General features: G+C 41.7%; 1 long non-coding RNA gene across 1 annotated transcript in view; it reads right to left on the reverse strand.

Annotated features, from left to right (window-relative positions):
• Positions 1 to 22,152, reverse strand: part of LOC142664118 (uncharacterized) — a 73,534-nt gene that overhangs the window by 23,635 nt on the left and 27,747 nt on the right. Inside the window, exon 3 of the long non-coding RNA XR_012851203.1 lies at positions 7,350 to 7,426. This is a non-coding gene — a long non-coding RNA (uncharacterized LOC142664118). The remainder of the gene's footprint in view (positions 1 to 7,349; positions 7,427 to 22,152) is intronic.

The raw sequence follows: 22,152 nt of genomic DNA on the forward strand, positions 1-22,152 counted from the left end.
CTAGGGGACTTCACTTTGCGATCTTTTGATCGCTTTTATTATACACTGCAATAGTTCTGTATTGCAGTGTATTATTTCCTGTCAGTGCCCTATACAGGATACAAAGAAGCTGTATCTCAAAAAGTAAAAGTAATTTTTAATAAAGTCTAATTAAAAAATTGCACCAATTACACACAGTTTTATTTAAAAAAACAAAAAAAACTTTCAAAGGTGTACATAGCCTTTAAAGGGGTTGTCCACTACTGGACAGCTAATGACCTATCCACCGGATAAGTCATCAGTATATGATCTATTAGGGTCTGAAACCAAACCCCGCACCGATCAGCCGCTCCAGCTGCCTCCGGTACCGGATGAACAAGCAGATGGCTCCAGTCACGGAAAAGCGGCCATGCTGCAGTACTGCAGCTCTGCTCCTATTCAAGTGCTTCCAGCTCCGTACACTGCATACTGTGCAATGACAGCCGGAACAGCTGATCGGTGCGGGATTTGGGTGTCGGACCCCCACAGATCATATACTGATGACCTATCGGGTGGATAGGTCATCAGTTGTCCGGTAGTGGACAACCCCTTTAATTAATTAAAATCCTATGTGAGCGCCTTGTGCCCTTTGTCCCAGGCCATGCTCACACAGCATATGTTCTGGCTGAAAAATACAAGTCTGATATCGCGAGAAAACAGCCTCTGAAATCCAGGCATTTTTGGACCCCATTTTTAAAGCTTTTTTTATTTATTTTTTTCAAGCGTAGGTTAAGCGTATTTTTTAAGTGATTTTTTTACGTCTCAATGCGAAATGGCAAAATGCTTCAGGAAATCAATAGGAAGCTGTTTACAGGCGTATCTCAAGTCTTTTTCGGTGCGTAACAAAAGCATTTTATGCTCCGAACTACACCTTAAAATATGCCGTGTGAACATGGCCTCAGTTTTTCATAGACAGATAATTGAATTCTCCAGTGTAATTAGATGCTTAGTCTAGTGTAAGGCTGGGTTCACACGACCTATTTTCAGGCGTAAACGAGGCGTATTATGCCTCGATTTACGTCTGAAAATACGGCTACAATACGTCGGCAAACATCTGGCCATTCAATTGAATGGGTTTGCCGACGTACTGTGCAGACAACCTATCATTTACGCGTCGTAGTTTGACAGCTGTCAAACGACGACGCGTAAATTGACTGCCTCGGCAAAGAAGTGCAGGACACTTATATACATTATATGCGGGACACTTATATACATTATATGCAGGACACTTATATACATTATATGCGGGACACATATACATTATATGCAGGACACTTATATACATTATATGCGGGACACTTATATACATTATATGCGGGACACTTATATACATTATATGCAGGACACTTATATACATTATATGCAGGACACTTATATACATTATATGCGGGACACTTATATACATTATATGCGGGACACTTATATACATTATCTGCAGGACACTTATATACATTATATGCAGGACACTTATATACATTATATGCGGGACACTTATATACATTATATGCGGGACACTTATATACATTATATGCAGGACACTTATATACATTATATGCAGGACACTTATATACATTATATGCGGGACACTTATATACATTATATGCGGGACACTTATCTACATTATATGCAGGACACTTATATACATTATCTGCAGGACACTTATATACATTATCTGCAGGACACTTATATACATTATATGCAGGACACTTATATACATTATATGCGGGACACTTATATACATTATATGCGGGACACTTATATACATTATATGCGGGACACTTATATACATTATATGCGGGACACTTATATACATTATATGCGGGACACTTATATACATTATATGCGGGACACTTATATACATTATATGCGGGACACTTATATACATTATCTGCAGGACACTTATATACATTATATGCAGGACACTTATATACATTATATGCAGGACACTTATATACATTATATGCAGGACACTTATATACATTATATGCGGGACACTTCTATACATTATATGCGGGACACTTATATACATTTTATGCGGGACACTTATATACATTATATGTGGGACACTTATATACATTATATGCGGGACACTTATATACATTATATGCGGGACACTTATATACATTATATGCAGGACACTTATATACATTATATGCGGGACACTTATATACATTATCTGCAGGACACTTATATACATTATATGCAGGACACTTATATACATTATATGCAGGACACTTATATACATTATATGCAGGACACTTATATACATTATATGCGGGACACTTATATACATTATATGCGGGACACTTCTATACATTATATGCGGGACACTTATATACATTATATGCGGGACACTTATATACATTATATGCGGGACACTTCTATACATTATATGCAGGACACTTATATACATTATATGCGGGACACTTCTATACATTATATGCGGGACACTTATATACATTATATGCAGGACACTTCTATACATTATATGCGGGACACTTATATACATTATATGCAGGACACTTCTATACATTATATGCGGGACACTTCTATACATTATATGCAGGACACTTCTTTGCAACGTAATTTGAGCCGTTCTTCATTGAACTCAATGACGAGCAGCTCAAGATTTACGAGCGTCACAGACGCCTCGCATAATACGAGGAGGAGCTTTTACGGCTGAAACGAGGCAGCGGTTTTCTCCTGAAAACAGTCTGTCATTTCAGCCGTAAAAGCCTCTCATCGTGTGCACATACCCTGAATGTAATTAGGGTTTGGCGAATTTCAATCAAAGCGGAATATTATTTTTTTTTGGGGCTTTGAATTGCTTTGTTAAATGCTTTGAAGCCTTTTTTTTAATGAAATGTATGTGCAATGTGATTAAAAACATTTTTCAAATTGACATTTATTAAAGTGTACCTATACTTTCAAAAAACTTTTGACGTGTCATAGTGACATGTCAGAAGTTTTGATTGGTGGGGGTCCGAGCATTGAGCCTCCCACTGATCGCTAAAAAGATGCGACAGAAGCGCTGTGCCATTTAGTTTCTGCTCGGCTTTCCTCGTAAAGTACAGCGAGCAGTGTACCGACTCATAGACTTTCTATTGAGCCGGTACACCGCTAAGGAAAGCCGAGCAGAAACTAAGTGGCACATTACTCTCTTGAGCGCTTCTGATGCTTCATTTTAGCGATCAGTGGGGATCACAGTCCTCGGACCCCCACCAATCAAAACTTTTTAGAAAGTATAGGTACAATTTAAACATTTGCTTTACTTTTTTTATGTATGCACTATACATAGACAATGCATAGCGTCGCTGTAAGCCGAATCAGTCAGTTTGCTGGACTGACAGCTCGTTTGACATTGGCTCTTGTGTGCCTCTTTCACACAGGATAACCCTAATACTGGTCACAGGATAACCCTAATACCGAGCACGTATATGTTCTATGTAGAAGCATATAAAGCCATACCTAGAGCATGCTGCGGTTTTAAAAAAAGAACACCAAAAACCAAAATGCTTTGTATGTAGACATTCTCATATTTCACTATAGACTTTAAGCTAACATCTGGCTGCAGTTTTTTTGGGGGTTTTTTTTTGCCTCCCAAAAAAATGCCGTAAAAAACGCCACCAAAAACGCATCAAAAAACTGTGTGAAAGGGGTTTACAGTTTACATACAATTTTTTTTTAGAGATCTTCACTTTCCAATTAGATAATTACATTGCTCTCGGCTTGTAGGTTTTAGACTCACATGAAAAGTTTGTTTCCTACACAAGGTAAGCTGCACAACATTACATATAAAGAGTCATTTGGAGTGACATAACATCCTCAATATGTCCAGGAATTATCATATAACTAGTAACATGTCAATAAAACAGGATCTATTTTGAAGTGAGGCATAATGGGTATGATTTTTTTACTTGGGCATTTGAAGGCAATCATGTTATGAGGATGTTTTCATAATAAACAAAATTTTATTTTTTCTTAACAAGAAAAGTTATGGAAACTTAAGCAGAGAAAAGCTGGTTTGACATCTAAACACAGATGTCTGTAAACGAAGTAAAAGGCAATGACAACACAACACACATTATGTTAATTAGAACAAGACATAAATCTGCTCGGTTTTCAATTAACCAGGGCCTTTCATTGGGAGCCAACATTGGGCTTTTACTGTGTCAAAAATAAAGACATTATGGTAGACCGTACATGACGCTGGCTCAATTACCAGACTTGTTCTGCTCCTATAATTATTTATCAGATATTAAAGTGAATCTGTTCCATTTTATTTTTACAATATGTTCCTCATCATTGGACTTATGTCTCATATAGTAATACATTTCTAAAACTTTAAAAATGACCTATTGCTTCTGAGAAAAAAGTGACAGTAGATGAAATCATTAGAATTATTTCCTATACATATTATTAGCAGAAAAGCGGATTTCCCTCAGTATTACAGAACATCGTTTTTCAGGAGCGTGACGTTTAAATCTCATGAGTAAAGTAGAGCCTTGTAGTCAGATCTGGCCGGGATCCAGGGTATTTTTGCCATTTTGTCAATGTGTTTGTCCATGGAATACATTTGGAGAATCTATTCCCCTAATTTTCTCATAAATTCGCCAAAAGCAAAACTCAAACCTGGTGAAATATTTCCCCAATGTCTCAGAATTGGCGGGGGGAATGAGCAAAATGCAAATCAGGCGAAGAATTTCCCCGCCTCCAGTCAGGAGCCTGAGCATTACTTCATGCAGAATATTGGTATTTTATCAGTCATATAATAAGATTTCCCTGTGCATTATGCAGCCCAGCTAGAGGAGGAGGAGACAGCTGCTTATAAAGGGTTAATCTCGTAAAAGAGAAGACAGTTGCTTGTAAAGACTTAAAGGTGGGGGTATTCCCAACTGAAACATTTATGGCATATCCACTGGATATGCCATAAATGTCTGATAGATGCGGGTCACATCTCTGGACTCGCACCTATTTCCAAAACAGTAGTCATCCGACCCATGACCTGACCAACTACATACACACAGAGCAAGCAGCAGTCACACCACACTGAGGAGAAATGTGTGACAGGATTTACATCTTCTGCTACTGCTTCTACTAGTCTTCTCCTACAGCTATTCCACACAGGCTTACCTTGTTGCCCCTAGGCCCCAATACACAATTTGTAACATGGCCCCCCAACTAACATGCTATAGTATAGTATATATAGTATTGGTCTCCTCATATAGGGCAGAGGGACATTTTGGGCTTGAGTCCAGGTGCGCCCACAGCCTCCGCACCCTTTATAGTTACTCCCGTTCTGCTCCATAATACACATGTAATAGGTCTATTTTGTAATCATGAGCAGAGAAAAAACATTTTGGGGAAAATTTCAATTGTCAGAAATGATGTGGACTTTGGTGTAGATATGGATTGGTGTAGAGCACTATAGATAAAAAACAAGACACAGGTGCCTCTTCGTGCAAAACATTTTGAACAATAAAATAGGCCCTTTTATAGCCAGTAGGAAATACACTCACCATGTCAAGGTAAGTAAAAAAGCTTGTGACACAAATGTAATGGGTAATTGAGGATGACTGCTTGGCCAGAGCCTTGTCTCTCCGTGGAGTTCAGTGTCCACGCATCAGACAAATGGAAGAAGAAGAGTGCAAAAAGGTTGACTTTCAGCACTATCCGCACATAGGAAACACAAGAATTGGAGATTTTGAAAGTCTTATTAGGGTATGTTCAAACAGTGTTTTCAGGCATTTTTCGGGGCGTAAACGCATTGAAATATGGCTGAAAAAACGAAAGCTGAACGCCTCCAAACATCTGCCCATTAATTTCAATGGGAAAAACGGCGGTTTGCTCCGACGAGGCGTATTTTTACGCGGCCGTTTGAAAAAACGCTGCGTAAAAATATCGGCCCATAAAAAGAAGTGCATGTCACTTCTTAAGCTATTTTTGGAGCTGTTTTTCATTGTCTCAATAGAAAATACTAGACAAACCTATTCATTTATTCTACTACTATAATAAGTATTAATATATTTTTGAGAATTTTACAAATGTATTGTTTAGCCAGACAACCTCGCTCTAGCCTGCCCCCAATTTAAATTGCACAGGAATATATTTTGTATATTGTTTCAACAATCTTAGGCCCTATGCACACGAACGTAAAAACGCCCGTAATTATGGCCCGTAATTATGGGCCCATAGACTTCTATTGGCCACAGGTACCTTCCGGTTTGCTTACGGGAAGGTGCCTGGGCCGTTGAGAAATATGGAACATATCCTATTTCAGGCCGTAATTACGGCACAGGCAGGCCCATAGAAGTCTATGGGGCTCCCGTAATTACGGGCGGCTACGTGTGTGCACCCGTAATTACGGGAGTGTTGCTAGGCGACGTCAGGGGATAGTCACTGTCCAGGGTGCTGAAAGAGTTAACTGATCGGCAGTACCGTTTTCAGCACCCGGGACTGTGACTACCGCTGGAGTTAATAGTATTAAAAGTTAACTTACCCAGAACTCCCTGATTCTTCCTCCAGTCCGGCCTCCCAGGATGACGTTTCATCCCATGTGACCACTGCAGCCAATCACAGGCTGCAGCGGTCATATGGACTGCCGCGTCATCCAGGGAGGTCAGACTGGATGTCACCAAGATAATGGACGGGGTACGTATGAACTTCTTTTAATCGCTGCGGAAACTCTGCCCGAATGGGCTGCCCCTTCTCTCTATCCAGCACTGATAGAGAGAAGGGGCTGCCGATTAGTGCAGAGAAAACGGGTCCGTAAATACGGGTGGAATACTGGTGACAACAGACCCGTATTTACGGGCACGGGTCCGTAAATACTGGTGGAATACGGGTCAAATACGTGTGACAAAGGACCCGTATTTACGCCAGTATTTACGGGAGGAAAAAAATACATTCGTGTGCATGGGGCCTAAGGAAGGGGCAAGTAACCCTGAAACACGTTAATTATTAAGACTAATAAAACTTTTAAAAATGGTAATGTTTCCTATGTGGTGATAGCACCGAAAGCACACTCTTCTTCCACCATTGGTGTGGATAGTAACTTGTCCATTCAACCAGTCCAAACAACTAGGATGCAGGGCAGGGAATGTTGTCATGAGGAAGCAAGTGAACAGACAATTCACATTTTTAAAAAACGTCAAGTGCAACAGAGACCTGACAAAACGGAACCATAAGTGTGAACAAAGCTTAAGTGTAACCTGCATAAAATATATTCTGTTCCTGTACACGAATAATAATTATATATAATAATAATAAAATCTGTAAGCATTGAAAATAAGCAAATAAATAAAGACTTTAACAACATTTTCTGTGCTTACCAACATCAAAAAAGATTATCAAAGCTTAAGCAGCGCTTCATCTTTGACACAGTTATATTGCGGGTTTGGTTTCATTCCTGTACAGGACATTGAAAAAAAACAGACTTCTATTAAGATCTTCCATGTAATGGATGTGGAGACATATGCAATTACGTTTTAAATGACACGAAAAACATGACTTTATATTAATCTCTGGGATAGCAGTGTAAATACATAGCTTAGTAAATCTCGTTTATCTCTTTTCATTTAACAAACTGAATTTCCACATCTGAAAACGGCTCTCGCACGTGTCTAATAATAACTGCACATATATTTTATCCGCATTCTTTTTAAGGCTTCTATTGATGTCGGCATACATTCTACATGCTGTCTGTTTTACATCAATTCTCACGCCAATCAAAAGATCTGTTTGAAATCATTATAGGCCAATTTAATTGAAGTAGACACTACAGATGACGTGTCACGATAAAAATAATGTTTTAGGAATATATGTTCAATAATATAATGTTAAGAAACTCCAAGAAAAATGGCATTATGGGCACTTAAAGTAAAAAAGCAACACAGAAGTTACTTTTAAAAGGGTTGTCTTGTTTAGGCCCTGTTCACATTTGGGTCTTAGTTTGCGGTTAAACCACCAATGGTCGACAGACCCCTTTGACTTATAATAGTATCTATCAGGTTCATTGTCTTTCCATTATTTTGACGGCAGGATTAGCACTGCACGGCATTCCCATCAAATCTGACGAAAACTGTGGCCAACGCAGATAGAAAACACATGTTTAAATACCCTGTTAGGAGCTCATGACACATCCATGCATTAGGGACTCTTGATACATTCATGCATTACACAGACTGCCCATTGATTTCAGTGGGAACCAAGGTCAGACTGCCTATCTGGCAATTGTGGCAAAGACCGGATTGGCCAGTATCTGCATTTGGCCGCTCTACTCGTCCTCCCTGGTAGCTGGCTACCCCAGAGCAACGCACAGTGCACTTTCTGCACTACACAAACTATTACAGTCACTGACTGTAGGTGGCTGTGTAGTGCAGCGAGCACTGTGAATTGGCAGTTTGGGGGCAGACAATACAGCCTCCGTACTTCCGAGAAATCTGAAGAAGCAGCATGGAATCCTGTGTGGATCTCAAGTTGCTCAGTGAGTTATGCTCAGTGCTTACAGGAGGCAGGGAAGGAGAGGCTGTGTGTACAGTGGCGGACAGGTTGGGGACAGGGGCGTAAACAGAGATCATATGGTCTCATACTAAAACTTAGGATCGGCCACAATCCCCCAAAAAATGTAGTCGTTTTTTATTAAGTTAATGTTTACTGTAATATTATATCAGATCTTTATAGGGGGAGTTCTGTTATTAGAGATGCAGCATATGAATGGTGTGTCAGTGTCTCTCCCCTATGTAACTAGTAGCAGATTGGGGTGCACTCCCTGTTGATAAATCTGGCTTGAGTTAAAATGGTCTTACTTTTTCCAACACTTTACTAGGTAAAAATTAAACACGTCGTACTCCGAACGACTCTGGAGCCTCACAAACATTACTCGACTATTTCAGTACCAGTCAAAAGTTGGGACACACCTTTTCATTCTATGGTTTTTCTTTTATTTATTTTTTGTTTCTACATTGTACAATCATATTGAATACATGATAACTATGAAGGAACACATATGGAATTAAGAGGTTAACAAAAAAGTATTAAGCAAACTAGAATTCGTTTTTTATTTTAGATTCTTCAATGTAGCCCCCTTTTGCTTTGATGACAGCATTCTCTCTTGGCATTCTGTCAATCAACTTCATGAGGCAGTCACCTGGAATGATTTTCAATTAACAGGTATGCCTTGTCAAGAGTTAATTTGTTGAATTTCTGGCGTTCATAATGTGTTTAAGACCATCAGCTGTGTTGTGCAGAGGTAGAATTGGTACACACTTCTATACAGTGTTTAGCCCTATTCAACTACTGTTCTAATCCCCATTATGGCAAGAACCACTCAACTAAGTCAAGAGAAAGGACAGTCCATCATTACTTTAAGACATAAAGGTCATTCAATCCGGAAAATGTCAAGAACTTTGAAAGGTATCCTCAAGTGCAGTCATAAAAACCATTAAGCGCTACGATGAAACTGGCTCTCATGAGGACCTCCCCAGGAAAGGAAGACCAAGAGATACCTCTGCTGCACAGAAAAGTTCATTAGAGTTACCAGCCTCAGAAATAGCAAAATAACAGGACTTCAGATTAGAGGCTACATAAATGCTTCACAGAGATCAAGTGCCAGACACATCACAGCATCAACTGTTAAGGGGAGACTGCGAGAATCAGTCCTTTATGGTCGAATTGAGGCAAAGAAGCCACTACTGAGGAGGAACAACAACAAGAAGAGGAGAATTGCTTGGACCAAAAAACATGAGGAATGGACATTAGACCAGTGGAAATCTGTACTTTGGTCTGTAAAACAAAATTTGAGATTTTTGGTTCCAACTGCCATGTCTTTGTGAGACGCAGAAAAGGCGAGCGGATTGCTTCTACGTGTTTGGTTCCAACAGTGAAGCATGGAGGAGGAGGTGTGCTGGTCTGGGGTGCTTTTTTGGTGACACTGTTGGTGATATATTGAAAATTCGAGGAACACTCAGCCAGCATGGCTACCACAGCATCCTGCGCTGACATGTCATCCCATCTGGTTTGCCCTTAGTGGGACCATCATTTGTCTTTCAACAGGACAATGACCCCAAATACACCTCCAGGCTATCTAAGCGCTATTTGACCAAGACGGAGAGTAATGGAGTGTTGTGTCAGATGACATGGCCCCCACAATTACTGAACCTAAACCCAATTAAGATGGTTTGGGATGAGTTGGACTGCAGACTGAAGGAAAAGCAGCCAACAAGTGCTCAGCACCTTAGGGAGCTCTTTCAAGACTGTTGGCAAACCATTCCAGGTGACTACCTCATCTCATGCAGCTGATTGTGAGAATGTCAAGAGTGTGAAAAGGTGTCATCATAGCAAAAGGGGGCTACTTTGAATAATGGAAAATATAAAACATATTCTGGCTTGGTTAACACTTTTTTGTTTACTTTTTAATTCCATATGTGTCCCCTCATAATTATCATGTCTTTAATATGAATCTACAATGAAATGAAAAGTTGTGTCCAAACTTTTGACTGGTATGAAATGTCGAAAAAATGAAACAGGTGCTTCATATATACAGATGTGTAATTCGTTACCTCTCCTCTTATCTCAACATATCCTGAGATGTCTGGCACGAGATGACTAGATTTGAAAAAAAAACATGATTTTGCGATGTCACAAAATGTCTGTACTATTCTGTATGTGTCTGTATGTGGCCACCCAGTGGTTGTGATGTAGGTTGCAGCCTGTCAAGGGCTTTGCTAGCATGTCGCAATATTGTATTGAATTTGTTTTGTGACAAATTCAACAAAAGGTAAGGGTAGACATTAGTAGCGCTCAGTCTGAACACCATATTTTTCAGTGTAGCAGTGGACCCCATTACCTGCTGAACTCCCTGTGCAGGTTACACATATGATCTGTCTACCCCTGCACAAGACATTGCTGTTACTTTTTCTTCTCTAAGGAGCTTGGAAAGTATGGTAAAATGGGATGATATTCAGCAGATTTTCTTTAATCAATACTCATAATAGATTCATTGTTAACAAATAGAGCTGTCAGGATAGCATAGCTATATGTATTTCAATTAATACCATGTGTGAAATATTAAAGTTTGCCATCACTTTTATGTTAAAGTGGAAATGAATTATGCTTGGTATTTACAACCTGGCATTCTTCATTAGCCCATACTACATATTCTCCGTTACCTATACACCTAGTTAGGTGATATGGTGCACGCTACACAGCAAATTTAAACTCTCCACAGTATGTGGTTGAGGAGGGAATGCAGGAAAAATAGTGAGGGGGACGGAGTGTGAAGTCCATACTTTTAGTAGCAGCTGTGCCCTGTATTACATCTCAGAGCAGCTCACTCCCATTCAAGTGAATGTCACTGAGCTGTAATAACAGGCACAGCCATGGCTATAGTGTATATGATTACGATGTATATGCTGCACTTACCACAGCTTTTCATAACCTACAAGCGCGCAAACATATTTCACATTTTCCACACAGCGGGTGGGCCTGTGTGCTCTCAAATGCCAGGCCTGAATTTCAGCCCGTCTGGTCCTGACTCTACACCTTTGTCCTCTTCCCTGCAGGTAACCCACTGAAGTGCTGGTATCAGACTATGTGGTGGTGTCCAGTGGAGGGTTTATTACCCACCTCCTGGCCACTTTCTTTCTCTCCTGCTGTGAGTAACACTTGGATGCTGATGACTTATTCAATACTTTAGCCTTTTTTGGATTTCTCCTTTACCTTGACCTTTCTCTAAATTTCTTGGGCTTGCGACCACACTCTAATTTCTGCAGTTCAATAATGGTTAAGCACTGCTCCGTCTCTTTTACTCAGCTTTTGCCAGACTATTTAAGGTGACATTCCCCTTTATTCAGTACTTCTGTGTTGGATTTCCTGTTATTGACCCAGCCTGTTTACTGATTACGTTTATTGTCTGTCATCTGCCCTGACCTTCTGCCAGTCTACCGTAGTGACCGAATTCTGCCTGCCCTGACCTTCTGCCAGTCTTACCGTGGTGATCATACTCCACCTGCCCTAACTTCTGCCTGTCTAACCTAAATTATCGTCTGCCCTGCCATATCGGCATATCACATACCATAGTTCGTCGACCGTTGCCAACAGAGACTACTTTTGGGGTAGCGACCCGGGGATTCCTAGCAGTGAAGACCACATCCCCGTACAGAGGGTAAAGGGTGAACACCTGGGAATCCATTAGACTTTGCTTCCTGGATTACCACCACGTTAAATCCGTTGGCATCACAGAGGGTTCACATTATCCACAGCTGGCCCTGTGACAGTTTGCTCTGGCCATGGATCCTTCTGACATTCCTTTGCCTGGGACCCTCTGACTTGGCTCATGAACTTTCTCAGCAACGCACCTGCCAAGATCAATTGTTCCAGTGGCCTCAGCAAATTTTCTCTTGTTTGGATAGACTCTCAAGGTTGCCTAATCATTCTCCTGCTCCAGACTTTCTATTCAGGTCTTACCTCCCAACTCCTCAGCCCTATGATGGTAATTCTAAAACTTGTCGGGGATTCTTTAACCACTCTTCATTTAATTTGAACTTTTGTGCCGCTCTTTTTCCCTTTGACCATTTAAAAATTGCATTTATTATTTTTGAGGAACCACGCCGAATTACTTCTGCAACCTACACTTTGTTGCTCTTGACTGTCAGTCAATATTCAATAAAATGTCATACCCCAGCTTCAGATTTAGCTTGGGATAATAAAGCCCTGTACGCTACCATCTGACAGCTCATATCAAAAATGAACTGGTTAATTGAGATATTCTCTCTTTACTTGATGACATTATTTCCCTTGCTAGTCAAGTGGAGGGAGAAAGCTAAGGAAAACTAGCATTCTCCTCGTTTACCACATAAGCTTCCTGACCTCGACAAAACACAAATGTCTTATACAACAGATAAACTATCTTTTTATGAAAAGCCCATGCAAATTTATCATATTTCTTTGTCCTTGATGGGGAGGTTCAAGAGATTATCTCAGGTGCCTTTACTGTGATCAGAGGGGTCATCAAACTGCCCTATTCATCCTCTTAGGCCGGAAGAGCTTTCTGACCAAAGCAAAACAAATTATTATGTTAGGCCGGATTGACCTTTCTCCCAAGAAAAAGTAGATCCACTCCTACTTTACTGTCCCTTTTGTCCCTGAAACATATTGTCCTGTATCTGAACCTGCTTTACTGGTGCCTGCAAATGCTCTCCAGTGCTGCAATGGTCATCTTAAGTCCTGTAAGAAGAGTGCACAGAAGAAGGAGAAGCGCTCTCGTATCTCAGAATGCACTGCTGCTACAAGTGTGTCAAAGATTTACAGTACGAGCAGGTTGAAATGAAGGGGAAGTAGTGTTCGTACGAGCGTCACAGCCTCTCCAAACAGCTGATCGGCGGGGTTGCCGGGAGTCTGATCCCCACCGATCAGGTACTGATGGCCTATGGGGTGCACAAGGCTTTTTGATTACTTTTTTTTCACTTTTTGTGGGAGATGAAGTGATGAAAAATTGACCAGCGATTCTGGAGTTAGAATTTTTTTTTTTAATGGTGTTCACCGTGTGGGTTAACTAATGTTATATTGTAATAATTCTGACTTTTACAGATGCGGCAATACCAGTTATATTCATTTTAAAAAAAAAATACTTAAGGAAAAATGGGAAAAGGGCGTTTTTTTATCTTTTAATATTTTTTTTATATATATTAAAAATACTTTATTTAACTGTATTTATTTTTTTTTACTAGTCCCGCTAGGGGACTTGAACCAGTGATTGTTGTATCGCTTGCATGATATAAAGCAATACTAATGTATTGCAATATATCGTTACACTGAAAGTCTACTATGAAGTGCTGCCGGAGTCGGGGCCTTACAGGAGTACAAAGATGGCAGACCTTGGGGTCCTTCATCAAGCCCCAGACTGCCATGTTAACCATCGGCAGCCTGCGATCGTGTCACAGGGTGGGGGGCCGATGCAAAATCACAGTGGTGTTTGTAACCACTTAGATGTCGTGGTCGCATTTGACTGCGGTATCTAAGGGGTTAAATGATCAGAATCCCGCTCGAGCGAGATCTCACACGTTACACTGAAGTGTCGGTTTTTACACACAGCCGACCCCCTTGTTCTATTAAGCGGGTTCAGCCCATGAACCCACTCCATACTCCCCCCCAGACCTGCACCGTATACATATAGCGGATGTAGGGAAAGGGTTAAATTCTATAATAAAATGTAAGAAGATGTTAGCGTTGTGGTGAAAGGGTTAAAGTCTATAATAAAATGTAAGAACATTTTGGCATTGTTTTTTTAAGCTGCCCATACACTTTAGGTGTCAACCAAATGCTTTTTCCCTTCTCCTGTGGGAACAAAGGACCGGACATGTTGAAATCAACATGTCAATCCTTTTTATGGGGTCACCTGTGGCTGACTACTGTTACTGGTGTTATAACTATTTTGATATTTGATTATTGGAGGGTTGTAGGTAAAATAACCATCACTGGGTTTCAGTCCTGCTATGCCCGTAATCCTTGGGGTGCTAATCCCATACCATTCACAAATGCAAATAGATCACAACATCATAGGAACTTCTTGGTGAAAAAAAAAAAATGCTGTTTATTCAATTGCATTCATATAAACAGGATAAACTATCTTTTTCAAACATGATCGAAAAATGCAGTTTATTTTGCCGAAACATTGCACTGTTATATAGATGTAATGGAATGAACAGCGTTTTTACGTCAAGAAGTTACTGTAATGCTGTGATCTATTTGCATTTTTGAATATTGAAAGGTATGTAATTGTGTGCCTTTTCCAGGGTACCTCTAGCACATTTTGAAGGACGTTAATCTTAGATCATTGACAGAATATAAAGCATGTGTGGGGTGGTAGACAGAGATGAGTGAGGTCATGTAAGGAGGTGCAGCAGTGTGGAGCGCTCTGTAAATGAGAGTACTAAGTATACATTGAATTCGAAAGTGAATGGGCAACCAATGCAATGACTGGCACAAGGTAGAGGCATCTGTTCAGTGATTGTACAGATAGATGACCCTGGCTGCTGCATTCAGGATAGATTAAAGATTGGAGAGTTTAGGGAGGGGAAGACCGATTAGTAATGCGCTACAGTCAAGACAAGAATGAATCTAGGAATAGTAAAACTTTTGACTGTTTTATAAGTAAGAAAAGGTTGGATTCTGGAGATGATTTTGAAGTACAGGTGGCATGAACATGCAAGTGATGTAGAAAGGTGAAGAGGCAGTAGACTCACTTGTATGATTGTTGTAGGAGAATTCCGCCCAAGGCAGAAGTTGTACCCAATTGTCATGTTGGGTGGAAATGAAATGACGAAAATAATTCTCCAGAATTTGATTGGTCCTTTCCGATTGACCATTGGACTGTGGGCGATAGGCATAAGAGAAGTCCAGCTTAACATCTAGCAGGTTGCACAGGGCTCTCCAGAACTTGGACGTAAACTCTACACCCTGATCCGAGACAATATGCAGAGGAAGTTCGTGCAGACAGAAAATGTGTGGAATAAATAGATTTGTCAGGCGAGGAGCAGACGTAAACCAGTCAACGGAATAAAATGTGCCAATTTAGAGAAACGATCCACTACTACCTAGACCGTAGTACATTCTGCTGAGGGAAGGTCTGTAATAAAGTCCATAGCGATATGTTGCCAAGGAGTATCAGGGACAGGCAGGGGTAGGTGCACACCAGCAGGTTTGGAGCGGGTAGACTTGTTCGAGGCTCAGTTCATACATGAAGAGACATAGTCTGCAACATCTCTAGGCAGCGTGGGCGACCAGTAATGACGTGCTATCAAGTCCTGAGTTTTTCAAACACCAGGGTGCCCCACAAGATTGGAGCTGTGTCCCCAGCAGAGAATTCTGCAAGACAAACAAAAGTCTTTCCGGGAGGAATGTCTCTAATTTGAAGGGGGTTAGCAGCAATAATCCTAGAAGGTTCTATAATATATTGAGGAACTTCCTTAGAGTCAATAGTTTCAAATGATCGAGACAGGGCATCAGCCTTCACATTATTGTCTGCAGGACGGAAGTGAAGCAAAAATTGAAATCGACCGAAGAACAGCAACCATCTGGCTTGGCGAGGATTTATTCGTTGTGCTGACTGTAGGTACGTGCGGTTCTTGTGATCCGTATAAATTATAATAGGATGAACCGCGCCCTCCAGCAAGTATCTCTACTCCTCTAATGCCGACTTGACAGTCAGCAACTCCTGCTCCCCGATGGAATATTTGTGCTCTGCAGCAGAGAATAATTTTGAAAAGAAGCCGCAGGCCACCATCTTGGCTTTTGAGTTTTTTTTACATAGTACTGCTCCAGCACCAACGGAAGATGTGTCCACTTCCAGAAAGAACTGCTGAGGTGCATCATGGTGAAAGCGCTCTTGAGGTTGGTGAATGCTGACTCTGCCAAACCTTGGCGTTCACCCCCTTCTTGGTGAGGGCAGAGATTGGATCAGTCAGACATAAGAGTTCGGGATAAATTGCTAATAGAAGTGTGCGAATTCCAGAAAACGTTATATAGACCGAAGACCCTGTGGCTACAACATTAAGACGGATTTCACCTACTCTGGATCCGTCTTGAGTACACAGGCAGATACGTTGTAGCCCAGGAAGGACAGAGAGTTACTCTCAAACACACACTTTAAGAGTTTAGCATATAGATGATTCCCCCATAACTGCGACAGAACTTGGCGAACATGCCTCCGATGTGTCGACAAATCAGGTGAGTAGATCAGGATGTCGTCCACATAGACCACCACACAGACATACAGCAGATCCCAGAAGATGTAATTTGCGAACTCCTGGAACACAGCTTGAGTGTTACAAAGTCCAAAGGGCATCATGAGATATTCGTAGTGACGGTCCCGGGTGTTGAAGGCGGTTTTCCACCTGTCACCTTTGCAGATACGGATCAAGTTATAAGCCCCGCGTAGATCCAGCTTTCTGAACACCTTGGCCTCCTCGAATTCTATCGAAGAGTTCTGAGATGAGCGTACTTGTTTTTGACCATGATTTGGTTCAAACCTGCCTGTGGTTCAGCTAAGTCACTGTGCTGAACCTCGCAAAGAAAAGACAAATGTTTCTGCCTGTGACTGGGCTGAGTCACAGTGCTAAAGCTAGAAAAGAAAAGACAAATGTCTCTGTCTGTGGCTCGGCTGAGTCAAAGTGCTGAACATCGCAAAGAAAAGACAAATGTTTCTCCCTGTGGCTGGGCTGAGTCACAGTCCTAAAGCTGGAAAGGAAAACCATTTGTCTATGCCTGTGGCTCTGCTGAGTCGATTTGCTAAACCTCACAAAGAAAACACAAATGTTTCTGCCTGTGGCTCAGCTAAGTCACAGTACTAAACCTCGCAAAGAAAAGACAAATGTCTCTGTCTATGGCTTGGCTGAGTCACAGTGCTAAACCTCGCAAAGAAAAGACAAATGTCTCTGCCTGTGGCTCTGCTGAGTCACAGTGTTGAACCTTGCAAAGAAAAGACAAATGTCTCTGCCTATGGTTCCGCTAAGTCACAGTACTGACCTTTGCGGAAAAAAACAAGAAACATGTCTCTGCCTGTGGCTGGGCTGAGTCACAGTGCTAAAGATGGAAAGGAAAAAAACAATTGTCTCTGCCTGTGGCTCTGCTGAGTCACAAGGCTGAACCTCGCAAGGAAAATAGAAATGTCTCTGCCTGTGGCGCGGCTATGTCACGGTATTGAACCTTGCAAAGAAAATACAAATGTCTCTGCCTGTGGCTCTGCGGAGTCACATTACTGAACCTCGCAAAGAAAAGACAAATGTCTCTGTCTGTGGCTCGGCTGAGTCAAAGTGCTGAACGTCGCAAAGAAATGACAAATGTTTCTCCCTGTGGCTGGGCTGAGTCACAGTGCTAAAGCTGGAAAGGAAAACCATTTGTCTATGCCTGTGGCTCTGCTGAGTCGATTTGCTAAACCTCACAAAGAAAACACAAATGTTTCTGCCTGTGGCTCAGCTAAGTCACAGTACTAAACCTCACAAAGAAAAGACAAATGTTTCTGCCTGTGGCTCAGCTAAGTCACTGTACTAAACCTCGCAAAGAAAAGACAAATGTCTCTGTCTATGGCTTGGCTGAGTCACAGTGCTAAACATCGCAAACAAAAGACAAATGTCTCTGCCTGTGGCTCTGCTGAGTCACAGTGTTGAACCTTGCAAAGAAAAGACAAATGTCTCTGCCTATGGCTCCGCTAAGTCACAGTTCTGACCTTTGCGGGAAAAAAAAGGAAAATGTCTCTGCCTGTGGCTGGGCTGAGTCACAGTGCTAAAAATGGAAAGGAAAAAAACAATTGTCTCTGCCTGTGGCTCTGCTGAGTCACAAGGCTGAACCTCGCAAGGAAAATAGAAATGTCTCTGCCTGTGGCGCAGCTATGTCACGGTATTGAACCTTGCAAAGAAAATACAAATGTCTCTGCCTGTGGCTCTGCTGAATCACATTACTGATCCTCGCAAAGAAAAGACAAATGTCTCTGTCTGTGGCTCGGCTGAGTCAAAGTGCTGAACGTCGCAAAGAAAAGACAAATGTTTCTCCCTGTGGCTGGGCTGAGTCACAGTGCTAAAGCTGGAAAGGAAAACCATTTGTCTATGCCTGTGGCTCTGCTGAGTCGATTTGCTAAACCTCACAAAGAAAACACAAATGTTTCTGCCTGTGGCTCAGCTAAGTCACAGTACTAAACCTCGCAAAGAAAATACAAATGTCTCTGTCTATGGCTTGGCTGAGTCACACTGCTAAACGGCGCAAATAAAAGACAAATGTCTCTGCCTGTGGCTCTGCTGAGTCAGTGTCGAACCTTGCAAAGAAAAGACAAATGTCTTTGCCTATGGCTCCGCTAAGTCACAGGACTGACCTTTGCAAAAAAAAACAAGAAACATGTCTCTGCCTGTGGCTGGGCTGAGTCACAGTGCTAAAGATGGAAAGGAAAAAAACAATTGCCTTTGCCTGTGGCTCTGCTGAGTCACAAGGCTGAACCTTGCAAGGAAAATATAAATGTCTCTGCCTGTGGCGCGGCTATGTCACGGTATTGAACCTTGCAAAGGAAATACAAATGTCTCTGCCTGTGGCTCTGCTGAGTCACAATACTGAACCTCGCAAAGAAAATACAAATGTCTCTGCCTATGGCTTAGCTAAGTCACAGTATTGAACCTCGCAATGAAAAGAAAAATGTCTGTGCTTGAAGTTCGGCTGAGTCCCTGTGCAGAACCTTGCAAAAACGACAAATACCTTTACCTGTGGCTTAACTAAGTGACAGTGCAAAATCTCAATTGCCTCTGCCTATGGCTTGACTGAGTCACAGAGATAAACCCTACAAAGTAAAGACAGTGCTGAACCTTGCAAAGAAAAGGAAAATATCTCTGCCTGTGGCTCGGCTGAGTCACAGTAGTAAACGTCAAAAATAAAAGACAAATGTATCAGCCTGTGGCTTGCCTAAGTCATAGAGATAAACCTTTCAAAGAAAAGATAAATGTCTCTGCCTATGACTTGGCTGAGTCAAAGTGCTGAACCTTGCAAAGAAAAGACACATGTTTCTGCCTTTGGCTGGGCTGAGACACATTGCTAAATCTGGAAAATAAAAACATCTGTCTATGTCTGTGGCTCTGCTGAGTCACATTGCTAATGCTCACAAAGAAAACACAAATGTCTCTACCTGTGGCTCAACTAAGTCACAGTACTAAACCTAGCAAAGAAAAGACTAATGTCTCTGCCTGTGGTTTGGATGAGTCAGTGCTGAACTTTGCAAAGAAAAAACTAATGTCTCTGCCTGTTGTTTGGCTGAGTCACAATGCTAAACCTCGCAAACAAAAGACAAACGTCTGCCTGTGGTTCCACTGAGTCACAGTACTGACCTTTGCAAAGAAAAGACAAATGTTTCTGCCTGTGGCTAAGCTGAGTCAATGCTAGAGCTGGAAAGTAAAAATTATTTGTCTCTGCTTGTGGCTCAACTGAGTCAGTGTTGAACTTTGCAAAATAAATAAAAAATGTCTCCGCCTGTGGCTTGGTTTAGTCACTGTGCTGAACCTCACAAAGAAAAGACAAAGGTTTCTGCCTATGCCTGGGCTGAGTCACAGTATGGAAACCTTGCAAAGAATTGACAAATGTATCGGCCGGTGGCTGGGCTGAGTAACAGTGCTAAAGCTGGAAAGGAAAAAACATTTGTCTCTGCCTGTGGCTCTGCTGAGTCACATTGGGGAACCTCGCAATGAAAATACAAATGTCTCTGCCTGTGGCTCAGCTAAGTCACAGTATTGAACCTCACAAAGAAAATACAAGTGTCTACGCCTGTGGCTGGGCTGTGTCACATTGCTAAAGCTGGAAAGGAAAAATGTTTGTCCATGTCTGTGTTTCTGCTGAGTCGAATTGCTAAATCTCACAAAGAAAACACAAATGTCTCTGCCCGAGGCTCAGCTAAGTCACAGTACTAAACATCGAAAAGAAAAGACAAATGTCTCTGCCTGTGGCTCCGCTCAGCCACAGTGCTGAAACTTGCAAAGAAAAGACAAATGTCTCTGGCTGTGGCTCGGTTGAGTCAAAGAAATAAACATTACAAAGAAAAATGTCTCTGCCTGTGGCTCCGCTGTGTCAATGTGTTAAACCTTGCAAAGAAACGACAAATATCTCTGCCTATGGCTCCGCTAAGTCACAGTACTGACCTTTGCAAAGAAAAGACAAATGTTTCTTTCTGTGCCTGGGCTGAGTCACAGTGCTAAAGCTGGAAAGGAAAAAACATTTGTCTCTGCCTGTGGCTCTGCAGAGTCACATTGCTGAACCTTGCATTGAAAATACAAATGTCTTTTTTCCTGTGACCCAGCTAAATCACAGTATTGAACATCGCAAAGAAAAAGTCCCTGTGCAGAAACTTGCAAAAAAGACAAATACCTTTACCTGTGGCTCAACTGAGTGACAGTGCTAAACCTCAATTGCCTCTGCCTATGGCTTGGCTGAGTCACAGAGATAAACCCTACAACAAAAAGACAGTGCTGAACCTTGCATAAGAAAAGGAAAATATCTCTGCCTGTGGCTCGGCTGAGTCAAGGTAGAAAAAACTTGCAAAGAAAAGATAAATGTCTGCCTGTGGCTCAGCTGAATCATAGAGATAAACCTCGCAAAGAAAACACAAATGTCTCTGCCTGTGGCTTGGCTGAGTTAAAGTGCTGAACCATGCAAAGAAAAGACAAATGTCTCTAACTGTGGCAGGGCTGAGTCACAGTGCTAAAGCTGGAAAGGAAAAAATATTTGTCCCTGCCTGTGGCTCAGCTGAGTCACAGTGCTGAACCTCGCAAACACAAGACCAATGTCTCTGCCTGTGTATTGGCTGAGTCACAGTGCTAAACTTCGCACTGAAAATAAAAATGTATCTGCCTGTGGCTCGGCTGAGTCAAAGTGCTGAACCTCGCAAAGAAAAGACAAATGTCTCTGCCTGTGGCTCGGCTAAGTCACAGTATTGAACCTTGCAAAGAAAAGACAAATGTCTCTGCTTTTAGTTCGGCTGAGTCCATGTGCAGAAACTTGCAAAAAAGACAAATACCTTTATCTGTGGCTCAACTGAGTTACAGTGCTAAACCTCAATTGCCTCTGCTCATGGCTTGGCTGAGTCACAGAGATAAACCCTACAAAGAAAAGACAGTGCTACACCTTGCAAAGAAAAGGAAAATATCTCTGCCTGTGGCTCGGCTGAGTCACAGTAGTAAACCTCACAAAGGAAAGGTAAATATCTCTGCCTGTGGCTCGGCTGAGTCATAGAGATAAACCTCGCAAAGAAAACACAAATGTCTCTGCTTGTGGCTTGGCTGAGTCAAAGTGCTGAACTTTGCAAAGAAAATACATTTCTCTGCCTGTGGCTCAGCTGAGTCACATTGTAAAGCTCGCAAAGTAAACACAAATGTCTCTAACTATGGCTCAGCTAAGTCACAGTACTAAACCTCGCAAAGAAAAGACATATGTCTCTGCCTGTGGCTCCGCTGAGTCACAGTGTTGAACCTTGCAAAGAAAAGACAAATGTCTCTGCCTATGGCTCTGCTAAATCACACTGCTGAACCTCGCAAAGAAATAGCACGGCCGCTATGCTATGTACGCTATACTATGTATGGAGCCAAATGCTTCCGGCTCCGTACATCGCATAAT

This window comes from Rhinoderma darwinii, chromosome 11, assembly GCF_050947455.1.
Source record: "Rhinoderma darwinii isolate aRhiDar2 chromosome 11, aRhiDar2.hap1, whole genome shotgun sequence".
In the NCBI taxonomy this organism is placed as follows: domain Eukaryota; kingdom Metazoa; phylum Chordata; class Amphibia; order Anura; family Rhinodermatidae; genus Rhinoderma; species Rhinoderma darwinii.